The sequence below is a fragment of the Ambystoma mexicanum genome (assembly GCF_040938575.1).
Source record: "Ambystoma mexicanum isolate Mex_15411 chromosome 12 unlocalized genomic scaffold, UKY_AmexF1_1 Mex_chr12_unloc.2, whole genome shotgun sequence".
NCBI classification, from domain to species: Eukaryota; Metazoa; Chordata; class Amphibia; order Caudata; family Ambystomatidae; genus Ambystoma; species Ambystoma mexicanum.
Window position 1 is genome coordinate 9,569,800 of NW_027182323.1, and position 14,447 is coordinate 9,584,246.

Genomic DNA, 14,447 nt, shown 5'->3' on the forward strand with positions numbered 1-14,447 from the left:
ATGTCACCTTGTCCCTTCCATCACGTCTCTCTTTTGTGTGTCCTTTGCGTGATTCGGACAGTGGTTCGCCACTGGCCTTATGTTCCTCCTGCCATTGTCTCTTGCAGGCTCTGGGCCTCACAGCTGTCGGCCCTTGCGAGAAGGCGACCCAGCCCAGGAGACAGTCCAGTTTATGGGATAGCGGCCCTAGGCCTGCCCATGCTGCTTTGTCCATCAGCTGTCCCAGAGAGGGGTCCTGCAGAATGTTTGAAGGCCCTTCTCTGCTTTACTCGCTGTCAGAGGATTCTACTTATACCCAGGCCATATTGTGTAACGCACAGGAGACAGAGAGCTAGCAGCCGCAAGGTGACGTACAGGGTTTTTATTATTAAATTTAATTTATAACATCTCTCAATGGTCGTGAGGCTATTTCTTCACTTGTTTAATGTCTTTGAAGTCATTTAAACAGTACATTTTACATCAGCTAGTCCAGAGATTGGTGACATGCTGTGGCATGCTGGAGTTCCAAGTGGCTGAAAGTTATGAAATATAACACAAGAGGCTAAGAGGTAAGACGCCTGAAGTAATTTTGAAGCAATGAAAATACTAATTTGAAGCAGATCTAAAGAAATATTTAGGTGGCATGCCACTTTAGAATTGGCACTGAATAGGGACTTTCAGGCCCTGCTGTTTGAAAAGGTCATAAGAACTAACACCAGAAAAGTTTCCATCTAATGCATTGGGGCAATGGTAGAACTTCAGATTAAAGTGCTTATAAGTTCTAGGTAGCTGTCCGAATTTATTTTTTTTATTATTTATTTGATTTATAACATCTCCCAATGATTGTGAGGCTTTTTATTCACTTTTTTTTAATGTCTTTAAAGTCATTTAAACAGTAATTTTGACCTCAGCTAGTCCCGAGAGGGGTGACATGCTGTGGCATGCTGGCATTCCAAGTGCGTTCAACCATTCAATTGCTGAAAGGTATGAAACATAAGACAAGAGACTAAGAGGTGAGATGCCTGAAGTAATTTTGAAGCAATGAAAACACTGATTTGAAGCAGATATAAAGATATATCTAGGTGGCATGCCACATTAGAATTGACACTGAAAAGGGACTTTCAGGGCCTGCTGTTTGAATAGGTCATAAGAACTAACACCAGAACTTCTCCACGTAAAGAGTTGGTACAATGCTAGAACTTTAGACTATAGTGCATGAGGTTGAAAGTTCTAGGGAGCTGTCGGAATTCAAGTTTTTCTTTTTTTTTACATTTGATTTATAACATCTCCCAATGATTGTGGGGCTTTTTACTCACTTGTTTAATGTCTTTAAAGTCATTTAAACAGTAAATTTGACATCAGCTAGTCCCGAGAGGGGTGACATGCTGTGGCATGCTGGAGTTCCAAGTGCTTTCAAACATTCAATTGCAGAAAGGTATGAAACATAAGACAAGAGACTAAGAGGTGAGATGCCTGAAGTAATTTTGAAGCAATGAAAACACTGATTTGAAGCAGATAAAGAAATATCTAGGTGGCATGCCACGTTAGAATTGACACTGAAAAGGGACTGTCAGGCCCTGCTGTTTGAATGGGTCGTAGGAACTAGCACCAGCATTTTCCCATCTAAAGCATTGGTGCAATGCTAGAGCTTCAGGCTGCAGTGTACGAGGTTGAAAGTTCTAGGAAGCAGTTGGAATTCTTGTTTTTTTTTAATTTGATTTATAACATCTCACAATGATTGTGAGGCTTTTTATTCACTTGTTTAATGTCTTTGAAGTCATTTAAACAGTACATTCGACATCAGCTAGTCCCGAGATTGGTGACATGCTGTGGCATGATAAGTGCTTAAACTATGCATTTGCTGAAAGTGTTTCAATATAGAACAATCCCACAATGATTGAGAGGGTATTTTTCCCTTGTTGAATGTGTTTGAAATCCTTAAAACTGCACGTTTTACATCAGCCAGTCCAGAGATTGGTGGCATGCTGTGGCACGCTGTGACATGTGCCACATGTCACATTCGGCTCCTACTCCTTCTCCCTAAAGACTTACAAAACAGAGAGACCTCACATTTCCCACTGGCATGCCCAAGCCGCCCCACTTGGAATTGTGGGACATGTAGTTTATTTTCCGTTTTTACTCTGTTACAACCTAAAATTCTTAGTAGAAAAACAGGTCTGCGTGAGGGCTTTGCAGAGCAGGTTACTACTCCAATAAACATACACTGCTTTTTGGGGCTCGAGAAGAGGTCTCCAAGTAGTACGAGCCTCGTCCACACCAGGTTTTCATGATAAATACTTAGTCTGCAAAATAACCTACGCGGCATACCATCACAGCATCACATTTAATTTACACTTGGCACATCACTAAATGTTTATCGTTTGGCAAAATTGCCACCTGTACCGCTTCAGGACAGATCCATTTTAACATGCCAAACAAATATGCTGTGTTCCGAGTCCCTCGCTTATAGGCTGCGTCTGCTTGTGCTCATTGAGTAAAACGGTGCCATAAACGTAATGAAGGCGATTAATTTAGTGCGCGGTAAATGTAATTATAATTAAGAAAAATAGGTCATTTAATAAACCGTGGCATGCTGTGCCAACATCGCGGCGCTCTCCCCGAGGGACCAATTCATCAGCTCAATGACAAAAGGTACAGCCGTGTTTTCTTGCCCATCACAGGAAATGACCCGCAGCAAATGCCAGGCCGGCCCGTGTTATCCCACACCATAACACGGTGTCATTCCCAAACCCTGATTGGATAGCCGGAAATCAGCGCAGCCCATGGTTGTTGTTATTCACGCATGGCAGAGGTCATTGAGAGGCGGCGCAGGTGTTCAGCTATTGTGAACTTGCGGCTAACAGGCAGCAGCAAAGAACAAATGCATAACTGTGATTTGGGGCAGTAGATTACGTTTCACACAGTTACCCTTAAGTGTAGAAACAGCTAATCCAAATGGTTAGCAAAATAACTACAAAGCATTCTGCCATATATTGTTTCTGTGTTAGCGTCGGTCGATGCGATCGGGAGTCGAGGGAGGGTGCACGCCAGGCCCCTAGCGCCCATATCGTCTTCACCTGCAATACGCACTTCTAATTCCCACTTAATATGAGCACTTGGAAGCTGATTCCAGCAGAGACAATGAGACAATAGAAGTGATCGAGATAAATGCGGAGGCATTTCAATCACCATTCGATGTAACAGACAACGAACTGCTCGCACTCGAAGTGCCACACATTGCACTTGATCCAAATTTACTGAAATTCACTTTTCCACTATCTACCAAACCACGAGAAATCCATCGGACAGAAAGTACGCCAAAACTAAAAACCTTAAATGGAGCCAAGAATTGCAACCAAACTACGGCAACCACGATGACAAGCAACGTAAATGTGTTAAATCCCTCACAGTCACTAACTAGTGGCAACTCAGTATCCGGTGCAATAAGTAGCATCCAGCCCTTTGGTCTACAACAAGGCCTCTGTAATGAATCACAGCTAAAAGAGACAGATCTGGCAGCGCGAGAAGCACGCCTGACAAAAAGACTCTTAGCCGATTTCGAAGAAATGAAAGACAGATTAACAGCAAGTTTCACTCTTGGAGCCTCAAGTAATAACAGCACTACGGAAACTGTCTCCGACATAAATTTTGAAGGCGACCAAGAACGAATCATCAGCGACAAAGCGTTAGGTCTGAAACAGACATCTTTGGATCAGAAGCGCAAAGCAGACCGCCTCAATTTAAATCCAGCAATTGACGCAACTCCATGCCCAAAAAGCCATGGAACTCACTCTTGCACTATCGCCAGTACTCGCCAAAAGCGCAAAGACAGGGGGGGGAAAAGCAATTGATGTGGCAATCCAACAACGGCTGAAAAGTACTCCTTCAATCACTATGAACGAACAGAGTACTTCAAGCAAAGAGAACACTGGCAGCTCACACTGTAAAGATTCTGATTTAAAATCGAACCTATCAGTTGCGGCTGCCATACAGATCCATAACAACGTTTTGGCTGCAACTTCTCTTGCCTTGATTCCATTCATAAAACTTTATGAAAGCCTGAATGAATCCCCCCAAAACAACGGAGCTATCATGAGACACTTAGATGACAAAATAAACAAAATCGAAACTGAATTCGTGGCTTTTCAATTAAGACAAGAAGCCGAAAATACTCAGTCTACCGAACACATGAGCAGGCACTTTGAACAACTGCTGATGGAACATAAAGGATCCAAAAAATGCATTGAAGAAATGTTTGAAAAATTAACACAAATGCAATCACAAGTAGCAGAGAAAAGAGATACCACTAAGGATACTAATGGAAAAATAGACATAGGGATACAATGCACATTGGACGCAGAAACACGTGACACAGGAAATGCAATTAATAATTCAATCTTAGTCACTGGTCCAATCTTGCAAGCTCCCACTGACAGAACAGGAAACAGCTCATCCATGGCTCCGAATAAACGGCCTAACGGAATCACGCCCGAGATAAACAAGATTGCTAATTTCTCAAATCAATCTCTGGCAGAGGGAATCAGTGATTCAACAGCTGATTCGCGAATCAGATGTAGCGAGACAAACCCGAATATGGGGAAGAGTTCCGAGCAGCCATCATGTTCCTTCGCAAAAGCATCATATGGCATTTTCAGCGGCCCCGCCAAAAATCTTGAGATTACGACAAACAAAGAAAAATCAATCCCAGAGACAAACAGCCACCCAAAGAAAAAGCTAGAAAAAAAAGAACACTCAGACTGTCCCTAAACACAGAAGCAACATAAAGCAATTTATAAGAAATTTGACCACGCCGGTGAAATCAAAGTCTACCGCAAACAAAAGTTCCAGTAAATCAAATACAAATAGTAATGTGAGAAAAGCTGAGATAGTAGCTGAACCAAAGTGCAAATCGCCTGCAAATCCAAAAAAGCGGATGAGAATCGATTCAGACCAGAGATCTTCTGATCCCGGAGATCTAATAGAAGACCTATGTAACTTGTCTACATATGACGACAACGAGGCTGAGGATTCTCCTCGAGGATCTGCTGTGGTCCTGACAAACGTGTCGACAAGTAGTATAGACTCACCAATTCAGACAAAATCAGGGAAACCTCTTTTAAAGAAAATAGAAAGCCAGAAAAGTGATATAGGTGAGGCCGGGGAGAAACAAAGAACAATTGTCGAATCTTTGTCTGGACAAAAGCGTGGAACACCGGAGTATATCTCCAAGTCAGCAAACAACTTTCGTTCAGACTTAAATCCAAAACATACGTCCGCCTACAACTGCAAGTCCTTTAATGACTTACATGACTTACCCCGAACAGCACTTAAGGCATCCTATCAAAAGATCATGATCGAAAACATCTTCCAAAATGAATCAGATGTCAACTTGAATCGTGGAAACCTCTTACGTCTACTACATGCAGTACCAGCGCTAAGGAACATCAGGTCCGACGATATTCGTATTGTCGAATACTTTTCGGAAGAGCGAGTTGACATTGTACTTCTCCATATATATTCCCAAGCAGTACGTACAATGTTACTAACTGCAACGCAGGATCTATTGTGCTTAGGATTTGAAATCTCACTTTACGATCCAACAAACAGTCACGGACCAACAGTGATCTCTGAGAAAATAAAAGCGAAAGAAACCTTGGAACAGCAACGTGATAGTTTGAGGAGACAGTTAAAAAGCACACCACTTAGAAATGCAAAGAAAAGGAACCATGATAACAAGCTGACTAAGCTTTAGCGTAAAACAAATAAAAGAAATTGATGCGCCTGCGACTGTGATTTCTTGGAACACAAGGGGCTTCAACCATCTATACACCGACTTCCCGGTTGATCTAACAAATAATTTCGCCATCTGCCTACAGGAAACCTGGCTGCGGGTGCCACCAACTAAAGATGGATATGTAACACTGCTAAACCCAGCAGTAAAAAACATTAAGGGACGTCCATTTTCTGGCTTAATTACAATGATAAAATCAGGAACAAATTGGGAAATAACTGAAAAAATAAACCCAAATAGTTATGTCCAAGGAACACTACTTCAATTCTCGAATACTCAAAACAACAAAGAATACTTATTAATCTTGAACATGTATTGGAATCCGATAAAAATCTCGACTGATGTATTTATATCTGCTGTAATGCAAATAATAGATACCTACCAACGCACCTGTCTGGACCTTGCAATAATCATTTGTGGAGATTTGAACATTTCGTGGTTTGATGAACACAAGGAACCCTTTCAAAGAAAATTCGTTGGATGGTCGTCATGGAAATAAAAACAGAACGAAATGGAGAACTGAATTGGAAGCCCGCGACTGCATTATGGCAAATGGTCAAGTGAGAGGTGATATACCACCAAATTTCACCTGGGAGAACATGGGATATAAAAAGATCTTGGATTATTTCTGGACTTCTAGAAATGTGTTTGCAACTATCACCAAGCTTCAAACTATACCTACAATCAACAGTGATCATTACCCATTAGTAATGTCTTGGCTTTTGAAACATAAAAAGAAATGTGTGACTAACAGCAAAGCACTTGAAGTAAATCATGGGCGAAATCGACTAAGGATAAAAGAATACCAAATTATTAAACTGTCCAATGATTTACAAGCGACAAACTATGATAACGGCGACCAGTTAAACTACATACCGTTGTTACCCAACCTGAATACAGGCTTTGCTAGGAAAGCACGCCAAAATAATAATGATCATAAACATAAGTGGAGCCACACTTTGACAAATCAAAAAAAACAACTAAGGAAAGACATAACCAAATTAAAAAAACAGCATGGAGCGAATGTCTGGTGTCAAATAAAACAGAGAAAACAACAATATCGAAATTGGTTAAAATCTTTCTCTATTCAGAGAGATCAAGAGCGTGGCGAAGAAATGCTGGCCTTGATCAAAAAAAATAATTCAAGGGAAATATGGAAAATCCTGAATAAAGGCACGGTTAATCAAGACGCCCTAATGTCTAATGGAGTGTCCGAAAGCGACTGGATAACGCACTTTCAAAGTGTCTTTACAGGAAAAAAGACACCATACTTAGAAGTGAGTGAAAAAAACAACATAAATTGGGACATAATTGAGTCTAGAGAAAATATTATAACGGCTATATCAAAACTAAAGACCTCAAGAGCCGCTGGGCCAGATGGAATCAGCAACACTATGTTAAAAGATCACAGTCAAGCCTGGTCTAAATTCATTTGCAAACTTTTCATGGCGATAGCCGCAAGAAAACAGGTACCGAGCTCATGGACTGAGGCAATAATAGTACCGGTATATAAGAAGGGCAGTCGTGACGACCCCGCCAACTATCGACCGATTGCCCTCCTGGACACTATTGGCAAAGTGATGGCGACTTTCTTACAAAAAAAGCTATCAACATGGGCCAATGAAATCAACTTACCTGATATAAGACAAACTGGTTTCACAAAGGGCGTAGGAGTAGAGAACAATCTTGTGCTGGTAAATCTGCTAAAACTTGATGCCCTAAATAAGAAAGATCAATTATGTATGGCATTCATCGACTTATAGCAAGCGTTCGATTCAATTAATTGAATTAAATTATGGGAGAAGTTAGAAAAGCGAAACTGCCCAAATGCCTTGCTTCAACCGATAAAGGCACTATATTCCAATACAACAATTAGAGTAAGACTAAACGCAAGTGGAGACCTGTCTAAACCTATTACTGCCTCTAGAGGAGTAAAACAGGGATGTCCACTTGCTGCCACCTTATTCAAACTCTATATTGCTGACATCTCTACTGCACTGGCTAGTGTCATCTGCTTCCCCCCAAAAATAAATGGACATCCAATAAGTTATATGATATATGCAGATGACTTAGTATTAGTTGATAAGACTCAGATTGGGCTACAAAGGCTCTTGTCAAAGCTTGAAGCCTACATGAATGATAATGATTTAACAATCAACGTGAAAAAAACAAAAATTATGAGGTTTGGCAGTGATCGAGTCGCCAAAAAAAAAAAACTTCAAATGGCGAATTGATAACAATATTCTTGAAGAAGTCAAGGAACTTCGATATTTAGGAATAATGATGAACATCTCGATTCGTGAGCAGAGCTGGGTTTATGATCTATTACAGCGGACCAGAATGTTGGCCCTACAAGGAGCAAGAATACACTTGTTATACGGAAAATGTTCAGTAGTACCGCTACGTACGTTTTACACCCAAAAAGTGATACCTACAATAACGTTTGGGACAGAAGCAGGCTGGAACTTGGATCTAAAGATCTGGCCCACCTTGGAAGGCTTATTCTGGCGCCAAGTCTTGAGATTGCCAAAATACCTCTCAATGACCTTAATACGCCACGAATTGGCAGTAGAAAGCTTATACGGAACAGTTCTATGGAAATCCATATCACTGTTGCGAAAGATGGAGATGTCGAACCCTGCACCAGCTTACAAAATCTTAAAATCTGAAGGAACACACCAACATATGGGGCTGCTCTTAAGATGGTCTGAGAAAGTGAAAGCCATCTTGCATAGTGCAAATATTTCAACGGAAACCCTGATGAATCGCCCACAGATCGCGAGAATAAAATTAAAAGAATCGTTATGGATAGACAACGTGAACAAACTCGATACAATGCCAACAGCATTGAATCTTGGGCCAACAAAGAATAAAGTGGACAATATGCCAAACTACCTATGTCAATTTCCATCGAGATATCATAGAGATAAATTTCTTAGACTCAGATTAAATCTGCTGAAAACAAACCACATGCAGGTGACGAGAAAAATGAAACCAGACACTGAAGAAGCCTGTCGGCACTGCAATCTTTTTGCAGAAACACTAAAACATCTGACAATCGAATGTGTGGCCCTAAACAAGTTACGTTCCATCCATTTGAGTAAATTTAAGCCAGTAAACGAAGAGATGGAAGATCTGTGGTTTCGGATACTGAGTGGAAGCTCGACACATCTTACCTGTTCAGTGATAAACTTTCTAGACAGAGTCCTAATCTGAAAATACATGAGCTAAATTGTTAATGGAAAGCGTCACTAATGATCTAAGGAAAAGTTGTAATAAAAGTTTTTGTAAAAACTAGATGTTACAAATAAAAAAAAAAAAAAAATATGATCTAGGTGGAACATTTTGAAGATTTCCCGCATTTCATAAGTTTAATTGAACAGGGCAAATAGTGTCCCCAGACGTGCTGCAGAGAATGCGAACACGGTTCTCCAGAGAGTGTTTGCTGGCTTTGCCCAGGTTTCTTCCAGCTAAAGGTGGGTTGCAGAAAATGCCTCCAATTTAAGATTTGAAGAAATGTTCTCATTCATGATGTGCAATCTTATCACAGCAATAATACATTATAATGATTATATGTTGGCAGCCGCGGCCGACCACTCCCGCATCATGCTAATTGTGCCGTTTTATATTTTCAGCATTTTTCGACAAAAAATGCCAAAAATATAAAATGGCACAAGTCACCAGGGAGAGCCATGGCAGGGAGAGGCCCTCTCCCTGCCAGAGCTCTCCCTGGTGACTTGTGCCATTTTATTTTTTCGGCATTCTTTGTCGAAAAATGCAGAAAATATAAAATGGCACAATTAGCATGATGCGGGAGGGTTGCGGCCCGCGGCTGGCCCCGGTCCATGCCGTGGCCCAAGGCCCAGGGACCGGTACGCAAGGCCCAGGGCACTGGCAGGCTGAGGCAGGCGTGCGCTGCTAGGCCCAGCGCCAGCGCACGCCTGCCTGCCAGTGCCCTGGGCCTTGCGTACCAGTCCGGCGTGGCCCTTGGGCCACGGCACGGACCGGGGCTAAACAAAGTAGGACCAGGTGGCCCCCGCCTTGGTGGTAGCGGGTGGCCTGCTATCACCAAGGCGGCTCGCCCCAAGTTGACGGCAGTCAGCCCGGTAGCAACATTGAATGACGTGTAGGCCGCTTGGCCCACACGTCGCTCAGTGTTGACTGGGCCTGGGCCGCGTGGTGGACCACATAGTTTGGGCCCGGGGAGGGGAGTGTAAGTGTAACACTCCCGAGTCCCCGGGCCCAAACAGAGAAGAAAGTTAAACAACGCAATGGGGTACTTACCGCGGCGCCACTGGGCTGGTGGTCTGGGGTGCAGCAGCACTGGTCGACTCGTGTGTGTTGTTGTTGACTCGTCGGCTGAAAGAAAGAGACGAGAGTGAAGGCGGCGCAGGCGCACGCACACACCCTGCGCCGCCAGTCATACACATAGATAAAGTAATGGCATTGGCTGTTTGTCAGCCAATGACATTACTGTATCTATGGCAGGGGAGGGAATATAAGTGCGCTGTTTGCGCACATTTTAATACTGGCGGGGCCACCCCTGAAGCGCCCCCCCAGGCTTCTAATTAAAGGGGCTACGTAGAGTGCGTTGAGCTATGAGCTCCACGCACTCTACTATAAAAAAATATACTAAATTGGGACGCGCCCCGCTGCCGGGCCGGCCTATACACTAGTGACTATTGTTTCCTTGCCACAGCGCCCCTGCGCTGTTGGCAAAGGAAATGCAGCAGCATCTTCGAGGCTGAAAGAGATTCAATCAGAGAAGTTCTCTGATTGAATCTCTTTCTTCTTCTCTCTTTTTTTCCGGGGGGCGGCGCCCGGCCGCCCTATGATAGCAGCAACCACTGATGCGGTCACCAGATGAACTACGCGTTCCCTCCTTTCTCCATGATAGCGAGGACGCTAGCGCTGGTGGGACGTCAAAAAGCAACCATAATTATAATTACGCTGGACTGGAAGGGGCAGGTGTGATTTCCCAGTCTACTGGAACTGTCGCATCACAACCCGGTAATTCTACCCAACACAGAATTGATTATTTGAGACCCCAGAGATCACAGTCACCCGTTAGTGAGGGCAGGAGGACTCAGGTTAATAGCATGGGCGATTTCAGGAGATCTTGGGCTAGGCAAGGATTATCGAATGAGGCTGAGAACATCATTAACGAATCCTGGGCCCCAGGGACTCACAAGGCTTATAGATCAGCATGGGATAGATGGAGTAGCTGGTGTTTGGAAAGGAATATTTATCCCGATAGAGCGGATGTAGTTCACGCGGCCAATTTGTTAGCTCAGATGGCAGCGCAGGGGAAGGCTTACAGAACTATCAACACAGCTAGGTCTGCGATCTCTGCGGGGCAACCTAGAGTAGAGGGCTTAGCGATTGGTGAACATCCTTTGATCTGTAGATTACTCAGGGGAGTAAAGATGCTGAGACCCCCTAGTGTAAAATATAATCAAATGTGGGATGTAGATAAAGTTCTGAGATTATTTTTATCATGGCCGGACAATCAAGAATTGACATGGAAAGCGATTTCTGGCAAGTTATCCATGCTCTTATCTATTTTAGCATTCAAAAGATCCTCTGATGTTAGAGTGTTGGAGGATAACAGGAAGAGTATATCTCCGAACGGAGTGACTTTCCTTATAACTAAGAGGACCAAAACAGGTTTGAGATCCATTTCCTATGAGTCTTTCCCAACTCAACCAAAATTGTGTCCAGTCAGATGCAAAGAGGCATATGAGGAGATGACCAGGGAGGTTAGACCCCCGGGCGTGTCACAATTGTTAATAGCGATTTGTAGACCATATAAAGCGGTTACACCGGCCACTATAGCTCGATGGCTTAGATGGATGATGGTTCAAGCGGGCATAGATGTTGAGAGATATGGCGCCCACTCCTCTCGAGGAGCGCTGGCTACTAAAGCGTTTAATATAGGAGCCAGAGTAGAGGATATTATGATGGCTGCAGATTGGTCGAATGAATCGACTTTTAAGACTTTCTATTTCAAACCTATGGAAAGTTTGACGTCGTTAGTGGCGAGTAAGCTTTGAACAAGCATAATCCGAGCCTCCGGTCTTGACATAGAATTCAGATTTTCAACACATTCGTTACTGAAAATCATAATTCTATTAAAGACACAGAGTCGAAGGATTATCCCACCCTATCAATCGTATGAATGTAAAGTTGTTAATTTTATCATGTTTAATGTGATATACATGTTGTTTAGGAGGAAATATTTTGTAATAGTCTTATTGAAGATTATAGTTTATAGGTAGGTAAGTATACGATTGTCCCACCCATTCTTCGGTATATAGTCACCTTTCTGAATTTTATTTTTTATAGGGATGGCGTCAGAAAGTAAGCAATCCGGGATCTGATTCAGGATGCAGACAGAGTTTCAAACAAGTACCAGACGCAACCTCACAGGGTCAAAGAAAGAGGAGGAATAGAAAGAGGACAAGTGGTTTTGTGCATTGAGGACTTGATTTTGATTGGTTTTTGGAATATAACATGGTCAATTTGGAGACCAATAGAGATGGACTACAAAACTCAAAAACTTTCATGGTTATTGTAGTTTTTTATTAGTTTTGTATGTTATCATGATATTAGTTTTTTCTTTGCTGCTGAACAGTAAAGTTGTGGAGAAAGCATAATCCTTCCCCTCCATGTCTTTAATAGAATTATGACTTTCAGTAATGAATGTGTTGAAAATCTGAATTCCTCATGATTTTAGTGCTTTCCCTTATTAGCTGAGTCTAAAGGAAGAAAGAGTGTAGATAATCCAGTGCAATACAGAACAATCGCTCTAATCTGGACATAAAGCAGATTATCAGAGTTGCAATAGTTTAAACACGTAGCAGAGTGGTGCGGTGGAAGCGTGCTGTACCCAGAAGTCGATGGATCGAAACCATTCCCTGGTGTTTTTCCCGAGCCCTGCATTGTGAAATGTGACATGTTATCCTGGTGTGAGTTTGCTCACTCTTTCGTGCGTCAGAAGCAAGACAATACATTGTATTTGGATGAGCACGGCTCCGATAGTATCGATAATTGTCAATTAAACAAAAATAAATGCAACACCATTTAATATCTGTTGTAGATTTTAGCAGTGAATTATTCCGTTACCATCTATACACCCCACACACCCTGTGCAGTTATTTATGGAAGGGTACATCCCAAAGATAAGAAGTCGCACGTGTCTGCAATCAGTCACTAAGAGACGTTCACTTTTTTGGTTCAACCCTTTCTAAGGAAAGGTTGCGAATAAAGTCCTCTGGAGAAGAAACCCGAAACTCGAGGAAATCCAGACTTGCTCTGTTTCTTTTCATGTTCCCCTCGTGTCTTATAACTAGTAACGAAATGGCTCTCAATGTGCCGGAAAAAACGTTTGAGCGCGGTAAATAATTTATTTAATGCAAGTACCACAAACTTCCATTAATCTGAACAATAACAGAATACATTCTAAGGTGCAGGAAAAAAAAGTGACCCCGACGTGATTTGAACACGCAACCTTCTGATCTGGAGTCAGACGCGCTACCGTTGCGCCACGAGGCCCTATTAAGTCCTACGCACATATATATCTGTGAAGTGAAATAGCTGTTGTGTGTGACTACATGTGCAGAGGATACAATGATTGAGCAAAATAACTCTTCAATTGCTCATGTGAAGAAAACAGCAATGAACTAACAAGCCTTGGCAATGTCTACAGTTTTTGCTTTTGTGCACATATGGGAACAGTATTTGCCAGGAATCCCGATTTGGTAATAACAGGACATTAATGGCGGCAGCATGTCCATATGCACAAGCCAAAACTGTTGTGCTTTGCTAATGCTTGTTTTTAACAGCACTTAAGTGACGGACACACATACTGCTTATAAATCAAACGGCTAAAGACAGACCTGGATAGTGCATTTTTTTACACCAGTAGCACGTTTACAGCACCAACTAAACCATTAGCTCTCAGAAGTCTGCTTTGGAAAATACCTGGCAGGCACTTCAAATGCAAAGTTTGATTTTTTAGGCTTGAGAAAGTTAGCACAAAGATCCCAGGAGGGTGTGTTTTGTTTGGGGAGGGGCAGGAGAGGCATGGCAATGGCCGTAGGGTTTAGCATGGCCATGGGCAGTCAATAGGTATGATATGATATGGCATTTATAACGCGCCTATACACAAGTGTTTCAAAGCCAAAGGTGGATAAATAACCAAGCACCCATAACCATTGTGTTTCTCCTCATATGCCATCTCTCCCTACATATACTCCAATGCATTCGTTTCAGCTTATAGGTGGCGCTAAAGCGCTAGTTCATAGCTAAAACTAAAAATACAGGACGCTCAGAAAGAAAGACAGCGCTGTCCAGTGGTGGAAGTGTACGAAAAGAAGTAGAGGAATTGTGTTCCCTGCTGGGCTACCTCCACTCCCTACAAACCCCATCGACATGCCCCTGCCACGTGCAATCCAAACCCCCAAATGTGCCTGCTGTTGAGGGAACGTTCAGTGCACCAAACAGTGGAGTAACCTTTCTGAAAAGGTTGGGGTGGGACATGACATCTGAAGAAAAGCTGCCCCAGTCAAATGAATGGGGACACAATGGTGTGTCATGAAAGTTTGGGGGGAAACACCCTTTTACCCCCCTAAAACTACGCCCATGGCAACAAACAGTTTTTTAAAATATTAAAGTA

The 14,447-nt window shown here is 42.6% G+C and overlaps 1 non-coding gene across 1 annotated transcript; it reads right to left on the bottom strand.

Moving 5' to 3' along the window:
• Positions 1-13,252: 13,252 nt before the first annotated feature.
• TRNAW-CCA (transfer RNA tryptophan (anticodon CCA)) lies at positions 13,253-13,324 on the bottom strand. The gene has a single exon. It is a non-coding gene; the product is annotated as a tRNA-Trp (tRNA).
• Positions 13,325-14,447: the final 1,123 nt, after the last annotated feature.